This window comes from Anolis carolinensis, chromosome 3 (genome assembly GCF_035594765.1).
Source record: "Anolis carolinensis isolate JA03-04 chromosome 3, rAnoCar3.1.pri, whole genome shotgun sequence".
NCBI lineage: Eukaryota > Metazoa > Chordata > Lepidosauria > Squamata > Dactyloidae > Anolis > Anolis carolinensis.
Window position 1 is genome coordinate 224,326,740 of NC_085843.1, and position 10,840 is coordinate 224,337,579.

General features: G+C 41.2%; 1 long non-coding RNA gene across 1 annotated transcript; it reads left to right on the forward strand.

Moving 5' to 3' along the window:
- Window positions 1-7,766: 7,766 nt before the first annotated feature.
- Window positions 7,767-9,244, forward strand: LOC107982613 (uncharacterized). The gene is made up of 3 exons (XR_001730084.2): window positions 7,767-7,956; window positions 8,045-8,168; window positions 8,884-9,244. It is a non-coding gene; the product is annotated as an uncharacterized LOC107982613 (long non-coding RNA).
- Window positions 9,245-10,840: the final 1,596 nt, after the last annotated feature.

Genomic DNA, 10,840 nt, shown 5'->3' on the forward strand with positions numbered 1-10,840 from the left:
CGGCTATGTACTGAGACATGGGTCTGTCTCCTTGGAAGAGGCGGCGGAGTTTGTGACCGGCTGCCTCCAAATTGTCCTCGATTCCCCAAGTCTCCTTAAGGTGGTCCAAGAAGCGTTGCGCTGATCTTAGGTGTGGAGAGGCTTGGTCGAACAGTGCCGTCGCCCAGTTGGCCGCTGGCCCGTCTAGAAGACTGTAAACCCACGCCACCTTGATGTCTTCTTGGGGAAACTCGGCAGCACGGGCCTCTAGATAAGCTTGGCATTGGCGACGGAAAACATGAACCTTAGAAGCTTCTCCAGTAAACTTGGTTGGCAACGCCATGGCCGGAAGACGGATTCCGCGTTCCTTCAAACCCTTTATTTCCCCATCCTGTGCATTGAGCTTATCACGGATTCGGTCCACCTCATCCTTGTCGATGGTGTAGGTAATCGGCTGGCCGCCCGGTCCAGGTCCGGCTCCGGTAGACATTCTGGCCGAGGTTAATTGGTGCTTAGGGTGGCGGAGTCAAACTGTCACGACCCAGACTACAGAGCACCAATAACCATACGCAGAGGCCAGATTCTATCTAATATCTTTATTAAGGAAATATATAAAGTTAATAAAAGCAAATGTAAAAGTTAGTCCAGAAGCAGACCTTTCAGGAAAGGTCAAAATTAGTCCAAAGAAACAATGTCCAATATGAAATATTAAGGTCCAAAGTTGTAATCCAATAACCGAAACACTCACTTTGCCAGGCAAAGTGAGGGGAGATGACAAGGTCCTTTAGTCCATGAACTTGAGCAAGGCTAGGAATTAACTTGATACTTGAAAACAAGGCTTGAATCGTGGCACAAGGTAACAAGGAACAAGAACAAGATCCGTGGAATTACTTGGTAAAATCCGTGAAACAAGGCAAGGTTTAGTCCTGAAAAGCGAGGCAAGGTCCGTAGGTAAACAAGGCTGGGAAACAGGAGCGAAGGCTTGAAAACAAGAACAAGGCTTGATCAGGAACGAGGCTTGGATCGGAGCGCGCTGTCCAGACACAACTCGCTCCGGAGGCTGACGAATTGACTCCGCAAAGTTACTCCGCGGGTAAAACACCTATATAGAGTCTAACTTTCCCGCCGAGAGCAGTTCTCTGGGAACCAGAAACGAAAGCTAATCTCTGAGACCAGATGTTTGACTCCTTAAAGATTCTCATGGAAAGCAGGCTTAATTGGCTAAATTCTTAGCAATTATTCTAGCACTCCTGCGCGAGGCCGCTTCCAAACCTCTCTGTTGTTTACAAAACTCATGGCGAGAAAACACAGGAGATGTAGCCTCAGTGTTTGTTTGACATACTTCTGGAACATAACCCTCTTGCAGGTGCAAGGTTCCCAGATCTGGCTGGGAAGAATCTGTCTGGGAAGAATCCAGTTCTGACTGGGAAGGTAAAAAACCCAAGTTTTCTTCTTCATCAGGCATCACAATGTCATGAGCAGGACTACAAGGCCCATGGGTCATCACAGCGGTGCTGCTTCTGCAGGCTGTTGGCAGTGGGCAGGCGGGAGAGGGACTTTAGAAGCCCCCTCGTGTTCTTTTCCTCTCCTTCCTCCCTCTTCTTCTGAAGCAGCGGGCAGGGGAAAGACTTTAGGAGTCTGCCTGTCATCCTTCTCCTCTTCCTCTCCTTCCTTCTCTTCCAAAGTGGTGGCAGCGGCGGCAGCATGGCTGCAGGCTGAGCATCATCTTTTCCTCTCCTTTCTTCTTTTTTTCCAAAGCAGTGCTGTCGCCACTGATTTGGATGAGGAGGAAGGAGAGGAAGAAGATGACACTCAGTCTACAACCGCGCTGTCTCTGTCACCGCTTTGGAAGAGAAGGAAGGAGAGGAAAACAGGAGAACGGCGAGCAGGCTCCTAAAGTCCTAAAGTCCCCGCCCACTGCTTTGGTAGAAGAGGAAGGAAGGAGAGCAAAATGGTGAGCGGGGGCCTAAAGTCTCTTCCTGCCCTGCTGCTTCAGTAGTCAAGACAAATATTGTTTCTGAAGGCTTTCATGGCTGGAATCACTGGGTTGTTGTGAGTTTTCCAGGCTGTATGGCTATGTTCCAGAAACATTCTCTCCTGACATTTCGCTCACATCTATGGCAGGCATCCTCAGAGGCTTTGCTGTCTGTTGGAAACTAGGCAAGGGAGGTTTATATATCTGTGGAAGGTCCAGGGTGGGAGAAATAACTCTTCTCTGTTAGAGGCCAGTGAGAATGTTGCAATTAATAACCTTGATTAGTGTTGAAAAGCCTTGCAGCTTCAAGGCCTGGCTCCTTCCTGCCTAGGGGAACAAATATGGAACCGAACATTGAGCATCTCATTAGCCAAAAGCAGGCTCATAAGATATGTGCAGTGTGCATAGGAATTTGTTCATAATTTTTTAAAAATCTATAGCCCAGCCCTCCAATGGTCTGAGGGACAGTGAACTGGCCCCTGGTTTTAAAAGTTTGAGGACCTCTGCTCTAAGCAGTAAACAAGTTGTCACCTTTTTGTTATCCCAGCACTATGTGTGTGTCACAACTGGGTTGCTAGCAGGAGGCAGTGGTTGCAGATGCCCACGCTAGGAAAAATCTCAGACTGGGAACACGTGATTGTCTCTTTGCAGAAAATGGCACGATAACTTTAGATTTTGATCATTAGAAGATGTAAATTAGAGGAAGAACATTGCTAAATAAACAGATTTCAGATAAAACCTATAACCACTGTTTTAAAAAGACCTCATCTACACTGACATTACAATGCAATTTGGGAGGGACCAGTTTTTCTGTGCAGGTGATGAGAATGCCATGCCTGGTACCAATTTGAGATCAGGGAGGTGATCACATTAACCACTGAACATGGCCTGAAACCACTCCATGATCTAGCCCCCAATTTCTGCAGAGTTGCACATCAGCACTTCAGAGGCAAAGGAGGTGAGGGAAAATAGGGAAATGACAGGATGGAGAAGGCATGCAGACCAACTGTTGTTGCTGTTGTTGCTGTTGTTGTTGTTGTTGTTGTTGTTGTTGTTGTTTTACTCCCATTGACCCATGGATAAGGCAACCCATGTTTCGGGGGCTATTTCTTTAAACTAAAATTTCTAAGCTTCTACCTGATTATATAGAGGATATCTTGCTAACGGACAGAAGTTATATTTTAAAGAAGACATTTGATGTAATTACGCTATGCTGACAAATACCCCAAAACATTACCAATATCACCAATGATTTTCCAACAGTTGAGCTAGTGGGTGATGTAAAACTGTTTATCCTAGGTTCTTAATTTTAGAGGTCAAGACAAGCGGACCTGAAAGACTGCGTTTGGGCTTACATTTTAACCTTCAATGTGGCTTAAAAGCACTGAAAATCACAATATCGTATTAAACAATAAACTGCATTACAGGCAACCAAGACAGATATGTTATCATGTTTAAATGGCAACAAAAAAACCTCTGATTAGAATATAAAATGTTGACCAATTGATACTAAGCAGTCAGAGAGAAGAGCTATTTAGATTTCACAGTGCAGCACATTCTGAAATGTTAATGTCACATCTGAAAAACAAATATAGTATATTCAGTAATTTTAATTGCATTAGAACAAATAAGCCAACATATGACTAGAAGTATTATGGTTTTTTTTAATTCCCAACCCCACCCCCACCCCCCCCCACCCCGCTGCCAATTAAGCCACTTTTAGAATGAGATTAAAGGCTGGAGAAAAGGTGTAGGCAGAGAAATCTGAAGAAAGGACAGAATGCTCAATGTAACAGTTATACAAATGAGAAGTCAAGTACACTAAACCATACAAAACAATTATTCAGGAAAGATGATTGAAAATGCAACTACATTTGGTTAAAATAAATTGACAACAATTAATTATCCTGTTAAAGATATTCATTGAGACTGGGGACAACATACTTTGCATACAAAAAATCCTAAATCTAAATCTTCCTGTTTCTAGCTTAGCAAAAATCACAAAGCAGTACTGGAACAGAGCCCTATCAAAGACCTTGTCAGAAGCAACTGAAAATAAGTGTGAACATGTTGACATAACTCTGATGTCCAAGTATAACTATAGCAACCCCAATAGATCAACTGGAGTTACATAGAGAGTTGCCATTCAGCAGCTTTCTCAGGGAACCTTTTCCATTGGCAACCCCATGAATTGCACAAGATTTCTTTGGCAAGGAATATTCAGAAGTGGTTTGCCATTTCTTTGCTCTGAAATACAGTCTTCAAACCTGGTATTGAGTGACAGTCTTTCATTGAGGAGCAGATCCTACTTAGTTTACAAGATCTGGTGCCTTTAGTGCAAGGAATTTGGACATTGAATTGTCGAAGGCCATGGCCATGTTCCAGATGCTTTCTCTCCTGACATTTCTCCCACATCTGTGGAAGGCATTCTCAGAAGTTGTGAGGTACCTAATTCACACAGAACAAAAATAGGAAAGAAAGAACAATACAATATTTAAAATGAAGAATAATTTTGACCAACATAAACTTACTGTAACAGTATTTCAGTTGCAGCCCCCGATACTATCCAGTCCAACCCCCTTCTATCGTGCAGGAAAAGCACGATCATAGCACCCCAACAGATGGCCACCCTGTCTTTGTAATAATAATAATAATAATAATAATAATAATAATAATAATAATAATAATAGAAAAAGAACAAGATGACCTTGAGGCTATGCAGTCTAACCAGGGCTGGTTGAATGTAGAGGCCGCTGAAGCGGCTGCTTTTGGCGCACGCTGATAGGGGTGCTGTTGAGGTGTCGACAGCGCCCCCGTAGCACCGCCGATGCCGCGCAGATCGCCCATTTCGCTGAAGGCATCTCAATGCAGGCGCAGATCAGCCGGTGATCTGCACCTGCATTGAGCAGCCTCCGGCGAAATGGGCAATTGGTGCTGTGAGCATGAGCGGAAGGGTCCCATTGCCCAAAACTGCTGGGCCTGATTGTTTCATGTCTGGAATTCCTCTGTTTTTGAGTGGGGTTTTTTTACTGTCCTTATTTTATTTATTTATTTCCCATACTTGTGTCCTGCCCTTCTCACCCCAAAGGTTTGGGGGTGGGGCAAAGTTCTGTTTGCCTACATCTGAAAATTACATTGGGCCGGCTCTGAGTCCAACCCACTTCTGCCATTCAGGAAAAACACAATCGAAGCATTCCCTGAGTGATGAGAGGGAAATAGGGCTTTGAAAGCAAAGGAAATGGGGGTGGGGAGGTCTGGGGGGCAAGGAAAGAGTCTGGGCAGCGAGGGAGGTAGAGGAAAAAGGGTCTGTGACCTGGGAGGATGCTGCTGCTGCTGTTTCTGGCAGCTCAAAACTTTAATTCCCCTGCATTTCACAGGAGACAGAAAAAGGAGGAGGCAGGAAGCAGCAGGGTGCCGTAGAGCCTCTCACTATCACCCATGGAGCCCTAAGGACTCCACAGAGCACAGTTTAAGACCCCCTGCCCTATACGGAAACATCAGTTCTTTGGTTTCCCATAGGTCTCTAGATTTTTTTTAAAAAAAGTTTCCCTTTTCATATGTAGCTATGGAAAAACCTATTGATTTTGCAATCCTTGAGGGTACATCTAATGCTATATAGCTATTGCTGCATCATTCCAAAAGTAATGGTAATAGAGCAGATGAGACTGCAGAGAAAATGGATCTGTTCAAAATGGTATTATATAACATCTATGCATGTTCACCAGTTAAAATAAACAAATTGCTAACCATCAGGAATTAAATAAAACTTAGTTTCTGAATAGGAAAAGAAACAAAAAAAACTCTGTAAAGCAAATACAGTGCATTAGAACATTTAGAAATTCCTCATGAATTATTCCAAAGATGATATGAAAATGAGTTTGCGTTGTGCATACGATTTGCTAATTATGAGGCAGGTTTCAATCTCGTATTGTAATTTACAAGTGCTTTCAAGAATCATGGATGTTAGTAGACCTGCATTGACATTCATAGTTGCATATACTGAAACGGTACTCCTGCAATTAAGTTCCAGTATGCCTGTGGAAATTATTGAAGCCCTAGAGTACAACCAAGGGAAAATAAACATTAGAAGTGTTAAGCTACCAAGTTATTGTTTTGAGGTAGGAGCAACCAAGCCTCATTTAGAGTTGAAATTGAGCAAGCCTGCTCACGAGAAATTCCAGAAAAGTTTAACAGAATTTTATTTCCAGAAAAGGAAATGAGAAGCAATGCTTATTATTTAAGAATATAACAGAAAGCATACCATAATTTTTTTTCACATAAACTGTTAGAACAATTACTTGGAAATCTAAAGTGGGGTGTGAGTAGGCAGTAGGAAGGCTAGGAAAATTTGCCACAAATCTCCTGGTAACCAATTTTCCCACATATTGTTCTGAAAAGGCAGCATACTCCCTAAGCCTGATTCTCTTCTCACAACAGAATCATAAGCAAGAAGAGTTCATTGTCATCAAAATTATGGATGTATTATATTCATAGAAAACTCTATGACTAAGATTTACTATCACAGTTATAAATGCATGGAGGGTTAGAAGCACAGAATAATAGAGCTAGAGGAGACCACATGGGCCATCTAGTCCAACTACATGCCATGCAGGAAAAGAACAAAGTACCCCTGACAGATCACCATCCTGCCTCTGTTTAAAAGCCTCCAAGGAAGGAGCTTCCACCACACTCTGAGGCATGTATTCAATGCTGTAGGATGTACATAGGATTGATAAATGTTCCCCATCTTAACATACCAGACACACCAGCCACTGCAGGCAACAGAGGTATGTTCTCCTGCCAATCTAGCTGCAGGAGACTCATGTTTTCATCTTCTTTCACAAGAGATACAAGGAGGAATTCTCACACTGACTCTGGTTCTGAAGATCTCACTAGAGATCATTTGTGGGTGATGTGTGTGGAAATTCCATTCTACCTGATCCCAATCAACAGGGCAAGAGGCCCATGTTGCTTGCAGTGGCTGATGCCCAGTATGTCAAAATTGGATGACTTGATCAGAAGACAATACTTAGCTCAGTATGGTTAAAGCATACTTATTTTGTATAGTGTAAGGCAGTGGTTCTCAACCTGGAGTCCCCAGATGTTTTTGGCCTTCAACCCCCCAGAAATCCTAACAGCTGGTAAACTGATTGTGATTTCTGGAAGTTGTAGGCCAAAAACATCTGGGGACCCCAGTTTGAGAACCACTGGTGTAAGGTGAATCTACACTCTATAATGCAGTTAAACACACATTTAACTCAATACTATGGAATCATGAAAGTTGTGGTTTGATGAGGCACCAACACTATTTCTTAGAGAAGGATAAAGATGTTGTGAAACTACAATTGCCATGATGCCGTAACATTGAGCCATGGCATTTAAAGTGTTGTCAAACTGCATTTATTCTACAGTATATATGTCCCCTAAGTAGCTAGAAAGCAAGATGACAATGAAAGAAATGTACATCAAAGAGAAGGGTCATATGTTCACAATGTGCCACTGCACCCAGTTTGGTTTACAATAGCCAATCTTGCAAAAAAAAAAAAAAAGGTTTTCACTTAAAGTCTACTAGTACAAGTTTTTTTTTAAAAAAAAAACCTGTTAAGATCGTTCAGCATAAAGTGGAGTGGAGTAGAGTGGATGAGAGCATCTGACTCACTGCACCACAAAAAGGGCAAATAATTCTGTAATTTGTACAGCCTTAGTGTGCAGTTAAGCGGTAGATAATGTGCTGCTTCTAAAGCTCTCTTGGTTTGCTCCAGCCAAGGAGAAAAATACACTATTATTGTTTTTTTTTCTCTACCCTAGAGAATCTGTGTGTTTTGAAACCATCTTCTTCATTCCAAAAGTGGATAGGCTACAAAACAAGATGACAGCCACATCAACATCAACATCAAGTCTGCAATTCTGCATGAGAAGCTGGGATAAAACATCTGCAAGCAGGCTGATCTTTTTTGCTTGTTTAAAAAGTTGTCATCTAACATTTTAAGAAATGCATTTGAGTAAGCAAAATACAGCTACTTACTATTCATTCTTTTGTTTATAATTGCAAGAAATGTGAATTGATTTCCATATTTCATGTACCTTTAGGAACATCTGTTAAGATCCTTTCTCATGAAGACCCTTCCAAGAAGACAACAACTGAAGATGATTCTGGTACAACTAGTCTGGGATCCAGTAAACAAGATGCTATTAGGAAGTCCAGGACACAAAGGTAATTGCAATTTCCCTGTCACAGAAAGGAATGTGTGCCTGTGTGTCTTCAAGTGACATGTCGACTTATGGAGACCCAATGAATTTCATAGGATTTTGTCAGGCAAGGAATATTCAGGGATGATTTTGCCAGTTCCTTCCTCTGAAATGTAGCCTTCATTGCCTGGAATTCTTTGGCTAACTACTAACTAGGGCTGACCCTCAGCTTACAAGATCAGATGGGATCCTGTGCCTCTAGGATATTTTCTAGATAGTATGTTTACTGCATGATTTTAGCAAAAGATTGGAATAAACTAGCTATTTGTAATGAATTATTTTTTCAGTAACTTGAATACAATCTGATTTCATGGGATTGTAGGTTAATGAGGGAAGACTTTTTTCTCAATTTAAGAATAGGTGTTTAGTTACCCTACATATTCAGGTATGTCTAGACATTTTAGTCAAAAACTAAATCCAAAAAATCTGGCACGACTTATCCACATGCCAGTGTGCATACTGTATCTCAACTCTTATAATAAGAATAAAAAGAGCCATCCCTTTCTCTGAGTAGAGTGGCAAAGGATTCATTATAGGACAATCTTAAAAAACCACCAACTTCCTCTACTCTTTCTCTGTCATGGTGCTTCTAGCCTTTTTGAATCTCTGGGTGGGAAAATGATGGTGGCCAGGGGTGAACTGGCTTCTGAAGTGACATTGGTGCTTTCCTCTCTCTGCAGAATGACCTTCGACTTATCAACGGGTCATGCAAAAATCCATACTTTTAGTTCCAAAACCTGCCACTGACTAATACATGATGTCAACTCTTTGTTACTATATGTTACTTTCAACATTGCAGGAGCTGTGTGAAGTCATATGAGTACAAGGAATTAGGAATGGGAAAGGTTTGGTTATATGTCTACAACTTCCTGGATCTCCAATCAGCATGATCTCCACAGGCAAAAAAAATTGGAACTTGTAGACCAAAGAAACAATTTCATCAGCGATTTCACTCACATACCAATGCTTCATCAATTTCACAAACATTTGCTGAGGTATTTGGCTGTCCCATTTCTAACTAAATATTTTCACTACCTTTAATTTTGCTTTTCAATGGCTTTTCATTTCTTATTTCATTTTAGTCTCATCTTTCCACTAATCTATGAGGATTAACAGCATTAAGAACATTCTAAAATAATAAAAGCTTGAAATTCATGATGATAATAAAATGATTTTCATATGAGAGAGAACTGATTATAGGAGTGAGATTGGGAATGGATTGGAAAACAAAAAAAAAACACTTTTTCAATATATATTTTTAAATCCTCCAGTTGCCACATTTTATGACACACACAAAAAAGTTGCTCTCATTCGTTGAGCAGTCCCTAACACCCTCTGCATTTTCCAGTTTCTGGTTTGAATTCTGGTTTGAATGAAATGAGCATCTGATGAATGTCCAGATGTGGTTGATCTGCAGCTGCTTCAACCCTAGTCAGAATAGTCAGTGATGAAGGATGCAATTAAGGGACAACTGTTGCCTGTCAACTTTTGGAAAGTCATATTCTGCCTAGCCTACTAGAGAAGGTCCTGCTTTCCTGCACTTATGCTCTGCTTGAATATTTGTGAATAAAGCAAACCAAACCCTATCACCCTTTCAGTGGTGCTCCTCAGAAATGTGGATCTCATCATAGAATGGTAAAGATTGATTTTAAAAAATCAAGCAGTCAGCTCCTGGATAAAAAAATTAAAAAGAAGGATGTAGGTTTTAAACAGCATCCAAAAATGACCAACATTATGTTTCTCTATCATTCACACACATACACCACTACAGACATAGGGCAAGTCTATATGGTGCTTTTTTTGGTCAGCACATTGTTGTTCCAGTAATACCCTAGCAATTTCCAAAATCAAATGGGGGAACTCCTCAGCAACTTCAGGAAGTAACTTTTTAATTTTCCTCTTCCTTAAGAGTCCTTCATCTTCTTTATTAATTGAGGAAACATTGCCACATGTTGTGTGTTTCTCTGGCAGCAAATTCCATTCTCTGCTGCTGACAAAGCCTACCACATAACAGGAAAGATTATTGGGCCAATATCCAATATAGATAGGAAACAAAAGGACACTCTTCTAACTATAATGCATAGGAGTTGGAGACAGGATATGCAGTTGGTACTATCAGTGGATAAATCCTAGCATTTTCTACAACACTTGAAAGTCTTATCTGCCTGTTATTGAAAATTAGACTTCAAAATTATGAATTATGATCTACCGCTTCTCCATTGTCTTGTAGTAACCTTTCATGAATTTCGCCTGGAATGTTTCCCTACCATACCTCAAATATCAGGATGTAATTTCTTAATCCTCTCACAATGCCCCAAGAAGACTCAAAGGGCACACAATGGGTTTGTGCAAGAGCCTCTGGGTCTTTTCTTGTTTCTCCCTGATTTGATTTATTTCTGGAAATGCTTCTTTCTCTTTGTCACCTAATCGGACCCCCTACTGGGATCCCCATTGAAATGACCAACACCCATTTGTTTCTCTGAACCTATAATATTGGCCAGAGCTATCAAGGCCCATTTCAGTCCATTATTGCTTGCCCCACCACAATCCTTTCTGATTGCACCCCTCTCCGGGGTGGATCAGTAAATGGACACAATCTTCAAAATAATCAAATTACAGTTTATTAAACTTTCCTGC